At 40.9% G+C, this 14,703-nt stretch overlaps 1 protein-coding gene across 1 annotated transcript in view; it reads right to left on the bottom strand.

The window, feature by feature from the left end:
• The window catches only part of UBL3 (ubiquitin like 3), a 62,240-nt gene extending 60,528 nt beyond the window's left edge, over window positions 1–1,712 (bottom strand). The window contains exons 1-2 of the mRNA XM_027884570.1: window positions 1,702–1,712; window positions 523–526 (exon numbers count right to left, since the gene is read on the bottom strand). The gene's annotated coding sequence lies outside the window, so the exon portion shown is untranslated. The remainder of the gene's footprint in view (window positions 1–522; window positions 527–1,701) is intronic.
• Between the last annotated feature and the right edge of the window lie 12,991 nt (window positions 1,713–14,703).

Genomic DNA, 14,703 nt, shown 5'->3' with positions numbered 1-14,703 from the left:
AAATTAGAGTTGTGGTCAGCAGTAGTTGGCTGGAACAAGGGACCCTGCAAAAGTGTAACTGCAGACTGAGTCTGGGATCAGCTTGCAGATAAATCCCAAGCAAGTGCTACAGGCATACATATCTGAAACAAATACTTTCCACATCTGAGGATCAAGCAAAAAGGTGAAATGCTGTTCAAGAGGAATGCTAACAACGTAGAGAGTTTAAAAGGCTATTCTGCTTTTGGGGCTTAATCCTATACTCAGATGCACAAATCTTGTTTCTATTAAGTCTCCTTTGCAGAACTGTCATGTGAATCTAGCCATCCAGGTACAAAATCATTCATCATCGTTACTTTGTCAATTTATGGGGGGAAATTATGAAATATACAACTTGTTTTTTACTCCTCGTTTAAAAATTATGACATGGCATAAGTAGAATTTGGCCATTCTCTATTCCCTTTGAGAAGAATTGTGCCAGATGTCTACAAGTAGACTGGGCTGTGGATTTAACTTTTCATGGCCATCAGTACTAGTTGAAACCTGACTCTGTACTGAGACGTGCTTAATAGGAATAAAAGGTCTGTTATAGTAAATCAGATTAGTAGTCCAGCCAATGTCTAGTCCAGATATCCTGTCTCCAGCAGTGGCCAGCATCAAATTCCTCAAAGACACACAAACCCCCACAATGGACGATCATGTTGTAATCATCTTATTTTCTAAGTTTCCGCTGCTGCCAAGGCTACCAGAGAGGCTGGTTTATGCCCTGAAGCACAAAACTTTGTGTCCTTTATAGCCTTAATGGCAGTATAACCCATTGTTAACGTTAGACTGTCTGCTGTTTTTCAGAAGAGTGGCATTCTCTCCAAACAATTTTTATTGCTGGGTTTGGTGACCACTTCGAACATACACCCCTAGACTGCCACTGAAAGCTTTTAGTGAAGTATTGTTCTCTAGTGTTTTCCCTCTGAGGCAGCTGTGAACAGTAGCATCTTCAGGAAAGGGAACACACCACCACAAAATTTCTTTTAAGGCAATTTCTGATTTGTCTCCAGATTTTCAGAGCAGCCTAAGAAGGTGAAAGGCTCTTGAGACAAAGGCTTTAATTCTCTAGTGTTTGGCTGTGGGACAGATCAGGATTCTTTCCCTCTCTGGCAGCCACAGAGGCAAGATATCCAGGGCAGCAAGGAACTCACCGGGTTTCTCAACAGGATACTTTTAATACCTTTGTAGAAACACGTGGCCTTTTTGTTTGTTTTGTTTTGGTTTTTTTTTTAACTCTTACAGAGACAAGTTTGCATGTAACTCACTGTGACTCAGTCACACTGAATTCAGGCCACTTACAAAGAAACATTCAGGCAAAAAGCTGCGCTGGAAGTGAGGGCTGGCCACCATTATAGGTTTCTCATTCTGGTCTCTGGAAAAAATTCGTACTTTGCATTTTCAGATTTTTCTTTTTTTTTTTTTACTAAACTGATTCCTTTTACCTTAGAAGAACATTGATTTTTGCCTGTTTGCTACTTCTGTGTCAAGCCAAACCAGCATGTGGGTCCTATCAGCCTCTCTGTCAATGCCAGCAGGCATCTGGGAACAGCATTCCTCAGGTCCTCACCTTTCTGCAAGCCAGCAGGAAGGCAAAAAGAGGACCTCTGACATTCTGCAGAGTTTATAGTACACGCTGCCAGCAAGAATCATTATTTATTTATTTACTTTATAAGTTACTCGTCAGACTGATCTTGCTGGAAAATAAAACCACACAGCTGTTTAAAACACCTCACATTGTTCCTCTAAATGCCCCAATACGCTTTAAGGATTTATTTTTCCCCCTCACATTTGCAGTACCTGTGTATAAACACAAGATGATAGGAAACAGCCAAGTGATACTGAGTGCTCGAGGTTATTCCTGACCTTCCTGATGCAGCTGAACCAGACAGGGTCCGTGCTCTGCCAATTCAATGGGTGTTGCAGAGATATGACATAGTGGTGTCACAGTTACTGATGTAATATATTATGACAGATAACTCTGTTATCTCCTAAGAGCAGAGGTGAAGATTGATAGAAGAGGGTACAAAGGTGGAATAAGGAGAAGGAAAGAAAAATGCAAATAAGAACAAGGAGTTACCAAGCCTGTTTTAGAGAGTACTCAAATCACCAGTACTCTTGAAGTGGTTTAACTATCTGTGCATTTAGGAATTATCCATCTATCCAATTCATACAGAAAAATAACCCCCAAAACAATTAGAAGAACTCCCTTGTTTTATAATTGATAAGAAACAGGAAGGAAAAGTTTTAGCAGAAAAGCATCTATCCTGGATCCTGACAAGGAGGTGGAACAAGGGGAAACATTGAAGTAATGCTCAAGATCCGAATTTGAAACTTGAATTTAACAAAACATAGCAGTAAAATACTCTTTAATATCAAGAAATCAAATATATGGAGATTAGGAAGTCCTATACAACTGATCGTTAGGGTTATGGTGGCAAAAATTGTCAAAATTTGCCAGAGAAGAGGAAGATCAAAGGTCAGGAAAAGTGCCATATCAAATTAAATAAGAGTTCTGCAGAAAAGGGAACAAGAATCTGTGGCTCTGGGGGATGACTGTTGCAAAGTTGAATGGTGCAAAAGAAATTGCAGAAGAAGAATGCATGGTTTATGTTCAAGAGAGGACAGCAGAAGAGCACCAGGTATTGTTCTCAGACAGATCAAGGATGTAGAAGAAAAATGGCTTTGTAAAACTGTTAAACATGAGAGCTGAAGCTTCAGTTGCTTGTTGGTGCTACCAGGATCCCAGGGTTTTTTTGTGCCTTACAGAAGCTACTGCAGCCCAAGGCTGAGTGTAGTCTGTTAGCTGCACAGAGCCGTGCTCAGCAGGGACCCTGGGGTACTGACTGTTTTATCATCCCTCTGTCCTGCTGACTGCAGCAGGTTATTTTTTACATTATTTGCCAGCTGAGTTCATTTATTTATTTATTTTTTACTGTAAGTGTCTCTAGTGGGCAGCTAAACATTAGTGAGCTCCCATTATTGCTCACATTTACTATTTATAAAATTAGTACTAAAAATACTAAATGGAAGCAAGAAATCATTTTTGCTTCTTTGATTTTCATGTCAGTTATCTATACTATGTTAGAACTCTTCAGGTTTTTTTCAGTTTAAGGACCTTCATATGCCTGTAATTTAAGGTTGTTACTTACATTATATTCATGTGTATATATACTTAAACATATACTTATATAGGCTCTAAATCTATATGCACACATGTGTATTAATTCTCTGAATGCTTTTTAAATTAGCTGAAGCTCTCAGATAGATTAGACACAAATCTGATTGCATGTTACTTGAACTGAAAACAAAAACCCATATCAGAATTTGCACTGAGTTAATTGTTGTTTACATATGCTATGTCAACATAATATAAGATTTAATTTGCCTTATTTTCTATCATTCACTAGTCTTCAAACTAGAATCAATATCTGAATGAAGCAGTGTCTAGAAATGCTATTTTTAATTGGCTAAAGAGATTGCTTGACCTCTGGTAACTGGCTACTGTTGTTGGGGAGACTCTCCATGAGTGGTGATGCATTGTTTAAACATAACTGGACAATAGTCTCATGTCATCCATAGGATATGGAGACACCAGAGTTTTGTGTTTCTTTTACTTTATTACTATACATGTGAGGCACAATCGACAAAGACTTCCTGAGGATGAATGTTGTCAGTATATGAAACACTGAATAACTGCTTTTTGTTTTGCTGAATAGTCCTCTTTCTTTCAGTTTTAAAGGGGAAAATACAGAAAAAAAAGTAGCTCTAGGCAATGAAGTATTGCATATAGGATTTTTGTAAACAGACTTTAGGCTGCATTTTCTTAAAATAATTTTATATGAGTTTGACTCCATTGATATAATCTAAATGACTCCTGGTTTACAATACGATAAGTGGAGGGATTGGACAAATTAATAGGACCCTGAATTCTGTGTTACTTCCGAGCTTAGAGTCAGTCTGCTGGGTCATGAATACTGCCAGTGTTGAGATTGATTTTTTTCTCTATTTTCACTGTCACTCATCGTGAGCATGAACCCAAGAGGGCCTGATTTCATTCTAACCTTCCTTTCTCATTCTATTCCTAAGGCCTCTGTAGACAGTAGTAGGTGTTAGGGCTGTAGAGACAGCTGCTCCCAAAACAGTCAGCACTAGAAATCTTCTCCTTGTTTTACTGTCAGTAAGAGAGCAACAGAGTCTGAGAGGCTGAGTGGACAGGTTTTACCGTGACGCATTTTGTTCTATATACATGTAATTGCTGTTAAAGAGCTATATTAGTGTTTATTAAATTTGGTTTTATTAAATTTAGTTGTATTAATTTATTAAAATTCTTTTAATTAAAAGTTAAATGAAGGGAGAATTTGTCAGACCTCAGTGTCACTGCTCACTTATGTTGTGTCTGTCACTGGCAGTGGGCTGGAGTCTTTGGTGCAAGCTGCAGGCACAACAGCTGAATGCAGAGCAATAGTGTCAAATTTTGCCCGTGTGCCAAAACTTACACCACATTTTCAGATTCCTTTTACTGGAATGCTAAGGATGAGATTCAACTCATCTGAGTTTAGTCCTCTAAAAGTTTTGCATTTCTTATCTAAGCTACTTGTCCGGCCTCTATCTTGTTATCGGTGGAGCAAGGCACATCCACCACCTTGACGTCTCAGATAAGATGCTTAACTTCCTTCTATTGAGCATTAAAAAGCCTACATAATTAGTTTAGACTAGATGCTTAATTTTTATACAGCTGAAGATAACCTTTGTGAACTCCCCCCAACTTCTTTCACTTCTCCCCCCCAGCACTGTGTTTTCAGCTCCTCATACTGCTTAGCTGAAAAGGTAACCGTGATTTGATACTCAGGATTGTTCTGCACCAACTCACCCAGACCTTGGCATTGTTCGTGTTCCAGAGTGCTGAGATTCAACCCCAGGGAAGCAGTACCACCCTGGCTGGAGTCAGTGGCACAGGCTGAAGGAATTACATAACAGCGAGCAGAACTAGCTGCATACTTAAGCAAGTGCATAAACTTTGGCAGGATCAAGGCTTAAATAATAATCACCTTGAGGCATGAAAATGTTCTTCCTTTGTTTCCTTTGCAGCACAAAACCTTCTATTGTCACTTAATTAACTCGGTTTTCAAACTGATGAATGATGAAGTAACTAAGGGAGCGTTACAATTATGGCGTCACTTGAAATGCCCTGATGCTCTCCGGAGAGAGATGAGAAGGTTATGGGTTGCCTGTTCTGCTAAATGAGGCTACTCGGTGATCACAGCATGTGTTCTGGAGTCTGCAGCATCAGGTCCTTGGGGTGCAGCCTGGCTGCTGTTAAACTGTGTGGGCAGAGTCCCATTACCCAGCTGAGAGTGGCATCAGGTCTGAAAACCTTTCATTTTTCTGGAAGGATCTTTATGTAGGACATGGAGGACACAGTGAGGGAGCTGATCATTAAAGGCTTGTTGGAAGAGAACAAGAAGAGAACATGAAAGCTTGGGGAAAACATGTCTAGATCTCTTTTTCTTCGTAGTTCTAATGCCATGTAATGTATGTATGCTTTCTAGTTCACTGCTGCAGATTTCTTTGTAGATGCAGCAAGAGGTAGTTCTTAAACAGAGACTGGTTACGCAGAATATTATAGTATTTCAAGAGCATTAAAAATGCCACCAAACAAAGATCTTGTTCACTTTCCCTGCCCTTTCTGTGACAAATGACTGCAGTAAAAGTGAACTCCTGCTTTTCCTTATTTATGAAACACCTCTTCCCTTTTGTATGAAAAACTAATTTTCCTGTGCTTTAGAAAGTGTATAAGTGGCAGTTGAAAAAGTCGGTGAAAGCTGCACATTAAAGTTGTGGAACAAGGCAAGTACTGCAAAAGAAAAAGCTATTCAGATGATTTTTTTTCCCCCCCTAAAAGAAAAGGAATGAAAACTCTCATCAGACTGAATTGTTCTATTCCTGATTACTGTGTGTAGCATGATGAAACAAAAAAAATGCATTTCCATTTTAGCTTTCGCAGGCAGTATATGCCTGCAAACCTTTTGATAAACAACTGATTTTCAAAGCAGCACATTTCTGTAGGCTGTCAGTGATCCAGCAGAGCTCTCATGCTGCTTTGACTTTTCCACCTCCCAAGAGTACGAGACCTTTACAATTCTTTCTAGGATCCTAGCAAATTTAATAATATAGGCAAACTTCCACACAGATTGATTTTGGATTTACAAGGCTCCTGGCTGTTTGCTTGCATAGATGTAACCAACAGGCAGAACCCACACATCACTCTTAAAAAAAAAACACATCCTCATCTACACAAAATAGACTTTACTCTTCAAACTCTTAACAACTGAGATTGGCAATATATCACACTTGGCCACAAAAAATTCTTCAGGAAGGAACTGGTCTCAAATAAGCCAGTTTAAATAAGATAAGCAAAACCATCTCCAGTAATACCATCTGGTGACTCTTAATCACATCCGAGCCTAGAATGTTGCAAATATGAGTCAGGTTAAAAAAAACATGAGAAAAACAGTGTGAACAGGGAAGCACAAGAGAATGAAGTTAGAGTAGCTCACAGCCTGTAGGATGGAGAAGAGCAATAAAGAGGAACATGTAGCCAAGCAATTCATAAACTCAGGGACTAAGGCAATATATTCTTGTTACAATGCAGGCATTTACCAACACTCTTATGTCTGGTTTTGGCTTAGTCCTCATGTACTGCACGGGTGCTAATAAAAATAGAGAGTTGAAAGATCAGTGCAGAGTTGAGCATTATGTGTTTGCCATAGACTCACGAGCACCAGACCATCCTGCCCCTCTCTGGTAAGGCATGGCAGCAGTATGTGCCCTCCTAAAAATACACAAGAACCCATCAACCACTGTTGCATTTTCTGTATTTTCTAAGCCATTGGCAATATTTTTTAGAATTTGAATTTTTATATGAAAAGAGGTATTTTTTCTTTTCCATATTTGTTTTTCCTTTTCTACAGTTGAACCCTTAAATAAACAACAACCTGTAGCAACCTGTATCACGAGTAACAAGGAGGTGTGTGACACCTGTACTTGTTTGAAGAAACAATTTAAACAGTTTGCTTATAAATTCTTCTGAAAAACAATTTTTTGTTGTTTTTGTTTTTGTTTTTGTTTTCCTGCTGGCATGCATCATTAGATTCAGTTTCATTTCACTGTCTGCAACACCATTCCTTCTCCACAATAAGCATCCAAGTGATGCATCACAAGATTGCTGTATCAGGAGTGTTGACAAATAAATGAGTGTGCTGATTTCTTTGGCATTTAAACTTTTCATTCAACCCTCTAATCTAAAGAGAGGTGATTTCTTGAAATGGATTTACCTTCTAGCAAATATAAATAAGAAACTAAAATGACAGGAGAGATGAGATCTCTATAGACTTGGAAATTATTAGAAAAAATATATTAAAAAATGTGAGAGTGGCTTCCCCATTTAAAAAATATTTTCCAATTAGTCTAACAGGATTTGATGCAATATTTTGCAGGCTGATGAACAAGTAGCTGAATAGTTCGGGTAGCATGTGTTTAATCTTGCTCTGAATATTTTGTGTGCAGTAAGCAGATAGTAGAGTGTGCATCTGTCTCCTCATCACTGACCTGTTCTCATACTCCTTCTTTTCCTTCTTTTGGCAAAGTATTTTTTGCACATGCTTAATCCCAAGAACATCACTAATCCCAGGCGATTTCTGTGTGGAAACTAAGCACAGCCTGCAGCACTTCATTGGCCTATGCTGAGATACGTAGGGACACATCCCATAGGAATCCATCCACTCCTGGGAATGTCTATGCTGTGTGCTCTGTGCATGGCGCTGACTTCTACTGGCCAGGGATGGAGAGAAAACATCCTCTCCCTGTGGCCATAAAGCAGACATCAGGTCATGCACACTGTGGCCTTAAAAATCAGGCTTAAGCACCTGCTCTGGCAACTAAATACAGGAAAACAGTGAACTATTGAGGTGCTCTGTTCTAAATGTCAAGATTAAGTGGCTTGCTTAAGTCCATTCTAGAAGTTTCAGCATGATTTCTGCTTGTAAGGTCTGTAGTGGGGCAAGTCTGGGTGCAGCTCTGTTTCTTTTCTCTCATTTTCAGACTGAATCCTGGCTTTGCAGCTCTGGAGGACAAGGACTCCAAAGCACCTCTCGCCCTTTTATCATACAGTAGGTGACCAGGTCTGTCAGCAGTCCCATGGGGACAGTGTCTTCGCATTTGTGACCTTGGCTCACTATTAAGGAATTTGTGTAAGAGGAAGCAATGTGTGATGGATGCTCTTGTCACGTACTGATCTGATAAATCCTCCTAAGAGAATCTGGTCACTTCCTCCTGCTAGGGTGCAGGAGCTCTTGGAGAAGCCAAAGAAAAGTGCTGATAAGAGAGGTGAACATAGACATATACACATACTGAAATATATGTTTATAAATGTATATGTGTGTGTGCGTGAGTAAAGCCAGTTGGTTTTTTTTTTTTTCCCAAAATCCCTTGCTCATGAGTTCTATTACCTGGTGCTTGGGCCCCTGGGCATTTTGCAGAAATGAGTGATTGTAGAACTAGTTGGCATATTTTGTGGGGTCTTCTAGTGAAGGGCATTTGGGGTGTTTTAGTTGTGAGTCCAAAGCACTCTGGGGCCCCAGGGAAGTTTTATGGATACTCTCATTCATTCTACAGAATCAGATATATATGTGCAAACAAAGAACAGAAGGATACACTTACTGTTATGATTAATCCAACTTGAAAAGTATGGGAATAGAGAGTTTCTTTGTCCTTATACAGGACAGGTTTGTTGTTCTTCAAGCACTTTTGTGAGCAAATGAATATGTTAAATTAGATCCTGTAGAGACTTGCTGGCAAGTGGCATAATGAAGCTTGTTTCCAGCTCTGCAGGGATAGCTTCTTTTGTTAATCTATCAAATTAAGTATTGGGTAGACTTGTTTCATGGGCAAGTGGAAGAAGACAAGCCAAGAGCCCTATTCTTTCACCCTTCTGCTCTCAGCTCTGTGACCACCCTCTCTTCTCTGAGGGTGAAACAGAATTCTGTGTTCTGAGGTATCAGTACATACTTTTCTCACATACAAGCCTGTCTCAGATCAAACACCTCCCTTGGAAAACACTGACACACATAAGAAAAAAACGAACCAAGACAGAAGAAAAACCCATCTGTTAGTTTCCAAACAGGTTTCACATTTGTTTCAAGCATGCTGGTTGAAAAAAACCCACCCCAACAGCATAATCACATGGAGAAAATATAAGTTACCCAATTCAGAGAGAAGTCTTCTACAGCAGCTTTGAACACTCAGGAGTAGACTCCCCTCAAAGCCATCTGAAAGGCTGGCATTTTCCTTAAGATCCAAATGAACTACAAAAGCAGGAGCAGAGGGCAAATCATCCCATCTACTCTGGCAGCTGTCTTCAGAGGGGTGAACCATGTTTTGGCAATGCATCTCTCCTCTGACCAGACAGGCAGCCACTGTGACTGGCTTAGATTAGATGCCTGACTCCTGAAAAGTTAAATTTAGATAATGGGAATCCCAACCTTAAATTTTTAATCTTAAAACAAACTGAGTGGGTGTGGATCCCCCAAGAGAATTTGTTGTTCCTTTTCCAAAAATCCAAGCACTTCATGGCATACCAGGTCAGTTTAAAAGAGTGGTTACCTCTCAGCTGAGATGTGGTACTGTGGTATTCCTGCTGCCAGAGCATTCCTGCTCTGATGATAATGCAAAAAAAGAAAAATGCTCCTCCAGCTTCACACTGAGCAGTGAGGAGCCTTGGGCTGAGAACAGCAGAGTGCTCAAGTAGTTTGGACCGGCACATCTGAATTACACAACCTTCATAATATTCAAACAACAAAACACTTTACTGCTCTTAGAACAACAAACCACTTTGCGTGCAGTAGTGAAATGAGATATCCTTGTTGCCAGAGGACAGTGATATCCCATCAAGGGATCCATGCCTAACCTTTCCAGCATTAATCACTGGAAATGCTCACAGTACCAATGAGCTTTTACTTGTACATTACAAAAAGAATGGTCTCACCTATACATAGCGAAGTCAGGGGGAAGACAATGACACAGAGTCCTAGGTAGCTTAAATATCCTGTATATTGAAAGCTGGCAGTGGCTCTGTGAACAGGAATTAAAATATTTTGCTTGAAACAAAGACAACAAGAAACACTCAAAAGCTGATGTATTTACTGCTTCTCACTTTGAAACCAGAAAGTGCTTGTGCCTTTTAAAAATCTAAACACACAGAAAACAGAAAATGCAATAATTTAGTTTTGTAATAAGACCCAGGTGCAGGAACCCATGAGGATTTTCTTCCTGATGTTGAACTCCGTATCTCACACCCAGAGAAGCCACATGCTGTCTTTGGCTGACAGCACTGAGTGCCTTCCGACTTGGAGAGAAGGAAGCCTTCTCTGGTTACCTTCAGACTTGTCCTTGGAGTGCAGGAAGAGAGGGAAAGGGCAAATCCATGCTGACATCCAAAAAAGACTTGTGTCTGAGCCCCTTGCTAAAAAGTCGGTTCACAGCACTACAGGTGATGCCGGAGTTTCCTTTAGCCAAAATGCAAGTGTCTGCAAAATGATTCCTCTCTCTGGACATGGCAGCAGAAGGTCCATTGCCACTCCTACACTCCTTCAGGCATGCTCTATAAAACAGAGGAGGCAATGTTAGATAAAGTAAATATTACCAGTCCCATTCTGTTGCATGCTACTGTTGCATGCTACTGCTTTGCTCCAGCTTTGAAAGCACAATGAAAATCATCTGTTTCTACTCTTGGATGCAACAGAAGTCATGGATTTGATGAAGAGCGAAGAAAGAATAAGTAGCAGTACCCAGAAACAGATCCCCATAGACACAGTGCTTGCTGGAGGCATGATCAGAAGTAGTTGCTGTGCTCCCTGGTTATTTCCATAGCACATGAAATTCTATTGCAGCAGCTTGAAGCATGGTTATCTGTATTTGGATTAACTTACTAGTGTACCAGGCTTCACACTTACAGTCATGAGCCCAGATACTGTCATCTTTCCCCTAATTCCTCCCAGTACATCAGTGACAGGGAGAGGAGAAACAACTACTTTCAGAAGAATTATTGGGCTAAACCCAAAGGTGAATACTGGTTTAATATGAGGGATATTTCACACAGTCAGGAAGAAAATCACAGAATCACAGAATATTCTGAGTTAGAAGGGACCCATAAGGATCATCAAGTCCGACTCTTAAATGAAAGGCCCCTACAGGGATCAAACCTGCAACCTTGGCGTTATTAGCACCACGCTATGATACTATAGACCTACAAAATTCCTGGTGTGGTAATCTCAGCTGCACCTACATGTCTTGGAGTGACTCCTTGCCTTTTTCAGAGCTGGACCTCATTTAGGAAAACAAATTACTTTTTTATTCCATCAGCATCACACCCTGATACCAACACCTTTGCAGAAAAATGGTCCTCACTTATCTTTGCATGTGGTACACCTCTGTGCATAGAGCCAAAGGATACAGCCGTGAGGCAGGAAAACATCAGTGTACTGAGGTACACAAATAGATTCCAGACTGTTCTGGCTGCAAGAGCCAAACAGGGTAGCCTGGGCAAGGGAGTGGAGGGGGTTCAGACCAAAGAAAGGATAGATGTAAGCTTCAGCCGCACAAACAGAAGCGAGAAACCTTTTGCTTAAAGTCATCCCCCCTCTTTCAGCATCACCAGTTCCTGACATGTCACCGTATGCCATGTTTGCAACACTGAGGAAGGGAAGCTGGTGGAGGTGATTTTCTTACACTTCTGGATCCTTTAAAACCTGAACAAAAGACTTATTACTTCTGACACTGGATTCCTCTTTCTAATGAACCCCTAACTTCTCTAACTCGAGTAAGTAGTTTAATTCGTAGTGGAGCTGATTTCATATGCTGCGTTGTCATCAAAGCATCTTTCAACACAGGATAGGAAGGTGACCAGGAAAAACTGAAATTAGTAATGCTTTCATATGGTCTTTCTACAAGAATGTGAACAAAAAAAGCCACAACTGTAGAGGAAATATTGCAATATCTGTATGGAAAGGATTCATGCTGCCATTTGCTCTCTGGTTCATTATATTTGCTTTCCACCACCACCACACCTTTGCCATAAGATGGTAAGTTTTCAGAAACCTCTTCTGCATTGATATTTCACCTTTATGTCATTGGTTCAGTGGCCACTTGCAGTGGCTTGGATAACATTTAGCCGAAGAAAAAGTCTGAATCAGATCAAATATTCTTTTACTTGACAGAACACATAAAAGCAAATCAACAAAAATATATATGAAATATATGTTTAATATCATCATATGTCCTTAATTTTGTTGGGCTACTAAATTACAGGGATTGTAAAAGGAGACATTATATAAATCTTATGTGAACATATGGCATTTTTTTTCCCTTCTAAAATTGCAGACTGAATCTAGGCAATCCCGTTAACAAAATGAGCCTTGTTGTTTGCAGAGTAACGCTTAATGACAGTTGTCAGTCATCACTAGGTACCACACTCAAGGGACATCTTGATACGCCAGTGACAGACAGATTAGATATTGTCTGGAGAGGGTTCTGCGGCAGCTGTAAGAAAGCCTTGCTGAGAGGAAATGAGGATTTAAAAAAAAGAGCTAGGAAATCAGATACTGCTTTTTCAGCCCCTGATCTCTGGAGCAGATGATTCCTCTGCTCAGGTATGAATTGTGTGTGTCTGAAGCTAATGGCTGAATGGGAGATGGCCACTGCTGTCATTTAGCTCCAGTCATCCAGAACTGCAGCCTTGTTGTGATCAGACCTGGGTGGATGGAAACCCTTTCTTCCCCCCTAATCATTTGCCATTTAATAGGCTTTCCTTCCCATTCTTCATAGTCTTTTACTATAAAGGAAAATGTAACCAGCACAGCTATGCCTAAAGCAGTAAAAGACTGAAATCATTAGACAACTGTGACTCTCTTTGCCAGCAGCAAGAGGTAGTGGGGGGATGCTGTTACCTGTCCTTGTGCCCAGAGGAGACCCATTCAGTGCCAGCAGAGGTCAGGAGCTGGCACAGGAGCTTGCTCCCGCTGCCAGGCTCCTGCTACCAGAGACTCTGGAGGCAGCTCTACGGCTCCCAGCTCAGGTATGCCTGCAGGGAGCACCTCTCAAATAGCTCTTTGCCTCACTTGTCCTTGTTAATTGTCTATACAGAAACCAAAGAGATGCAGCAGTCAGCTCAGGAGCTTTTGCACACACTGCTCTCACAAAGGCGTGCTCTGTATCCATGGGTGAACCAGAGACTGAGCCTGTCGACCAGAGAAAGGGCTTCTCATGCATTTCTAGTAACAGCCACAAGGTCATTCAGCATGGATATGGACAGCAGGAGACAGGTTTTGGAGCCTCTGCTGCAAAAGTCTTTCATCTTTTTTCAGTCAAGGGTCAACTGAGACCGCAGAGAGAGAAAGACAAATGGGACACCAGCCCCAGGAGATCTGATGCAGGAGGCCAGTGAAGGTTGCCGAGACAGCAGGTTGTAGCACACGTAATGCTACTCACATAAAGCTGAGCAGTGAAACTGCAGCACTATATGGGGGCCTAAAAAACTGCTTCCTGCTGCCTCACTGGGACAGCAATGGTGATGAATTACACTGGCTCTGCTCTGCGGGATGCCCAGCCCCAGGAACACTGCCTGCTCCCTGCTTCTGGATACTGCTGATACCTCAGGAGGCTGTAGCCAGCATCTCCCGCAGTGAGCTGCTCCCCAGGGACCAGCCCTCTGCTTACTGAAGCTTTCTTCTCTTGTGAAGTCAGGAAACTCCATGAGAATTCATTAGGTGCAACATACCTGACTTAATACCTTCAAGTCTTGATCTTCATGTCCAGGAAAGCGGATACGAGAAAGAAACAGTACAGAACAATAAAAATTGTATAAAAAGAAAGTAAATAAGTGACCTTGAATTGTGGAGGAGCAAGAGAAAATACAAGGTTTAAAGTTAATTAGCCCTTGAACTGTCAGGCCCAGTTACTTCCAGCAGGTTCTGACATTTTGAAGATTAATTAGGGAGTTTGCTGTCACATCTTACAAAGGACCACCATTATGCTAGAGAAAATTTACCTGCTTTCTGCACACAGTGTCTTGAAATTTTGCAAAAATCTAATTGGGGATCTTTTATAAAAGCTTTCTGATTATTATATTCATTTTGAGAAATGCACTCTATTTTTATGCTGGAATACATCCGGCTGCTATGAAGAGAAGATTTAACTCATTGGATAATGATTTTAAATACTTGTAGCTCCTGGGCAAAAGGTTTTTATATTCCTCTGCTTTTTTTCACAACACTCTTGTTGCATCCAGCATAGATTATGCTATAGTGTTGTACCCAGGATATATCAATTATTCAGCACATTTGCTCTGAAACAGATCCACGCACATTACTGTGTACCTGTCACTGAAATCAGCCTCCTTAATGGTTTCTGAGCAGCAGAACTGCAGCTTCCCAAACCTGAGTCAGCAGCAACCTCCTGCAGCAGCAGACCTCTCCTGGGCTGGACCAGTGAGGGCATAGCTGGTAGAGCAGGGGATGAGACTCTTACACTCTTCTACAGTTCATGGACCGTGTCCAGTTTTGGCATCCCTGGTTCAAAAGACACATTGCAAAATGGGAGAGGATGCACTGAATGGCTCAATGAGTT

Source organism: Empidonax traillii, unplaced genomic scaffold (assembly GCF_003031625.1).
Source record: "Empidonax traillii isolate 1590-97213 ecotype Southwest subspecies unplaced genomic scaffold, ASM303162v1 scaffold149:size904812, whole genome shotgun sequence".
NCBI classification, from domain to species: domain Eukaryota; kingdom Metazoa; phylum Chordata; class Aves; order Passeriformes; family Tyrannidae; genus Empidonax; species Empidonax traillii.
This window is presented reverse-complemented; position numbering and strand designations above follow the sequence as displayed.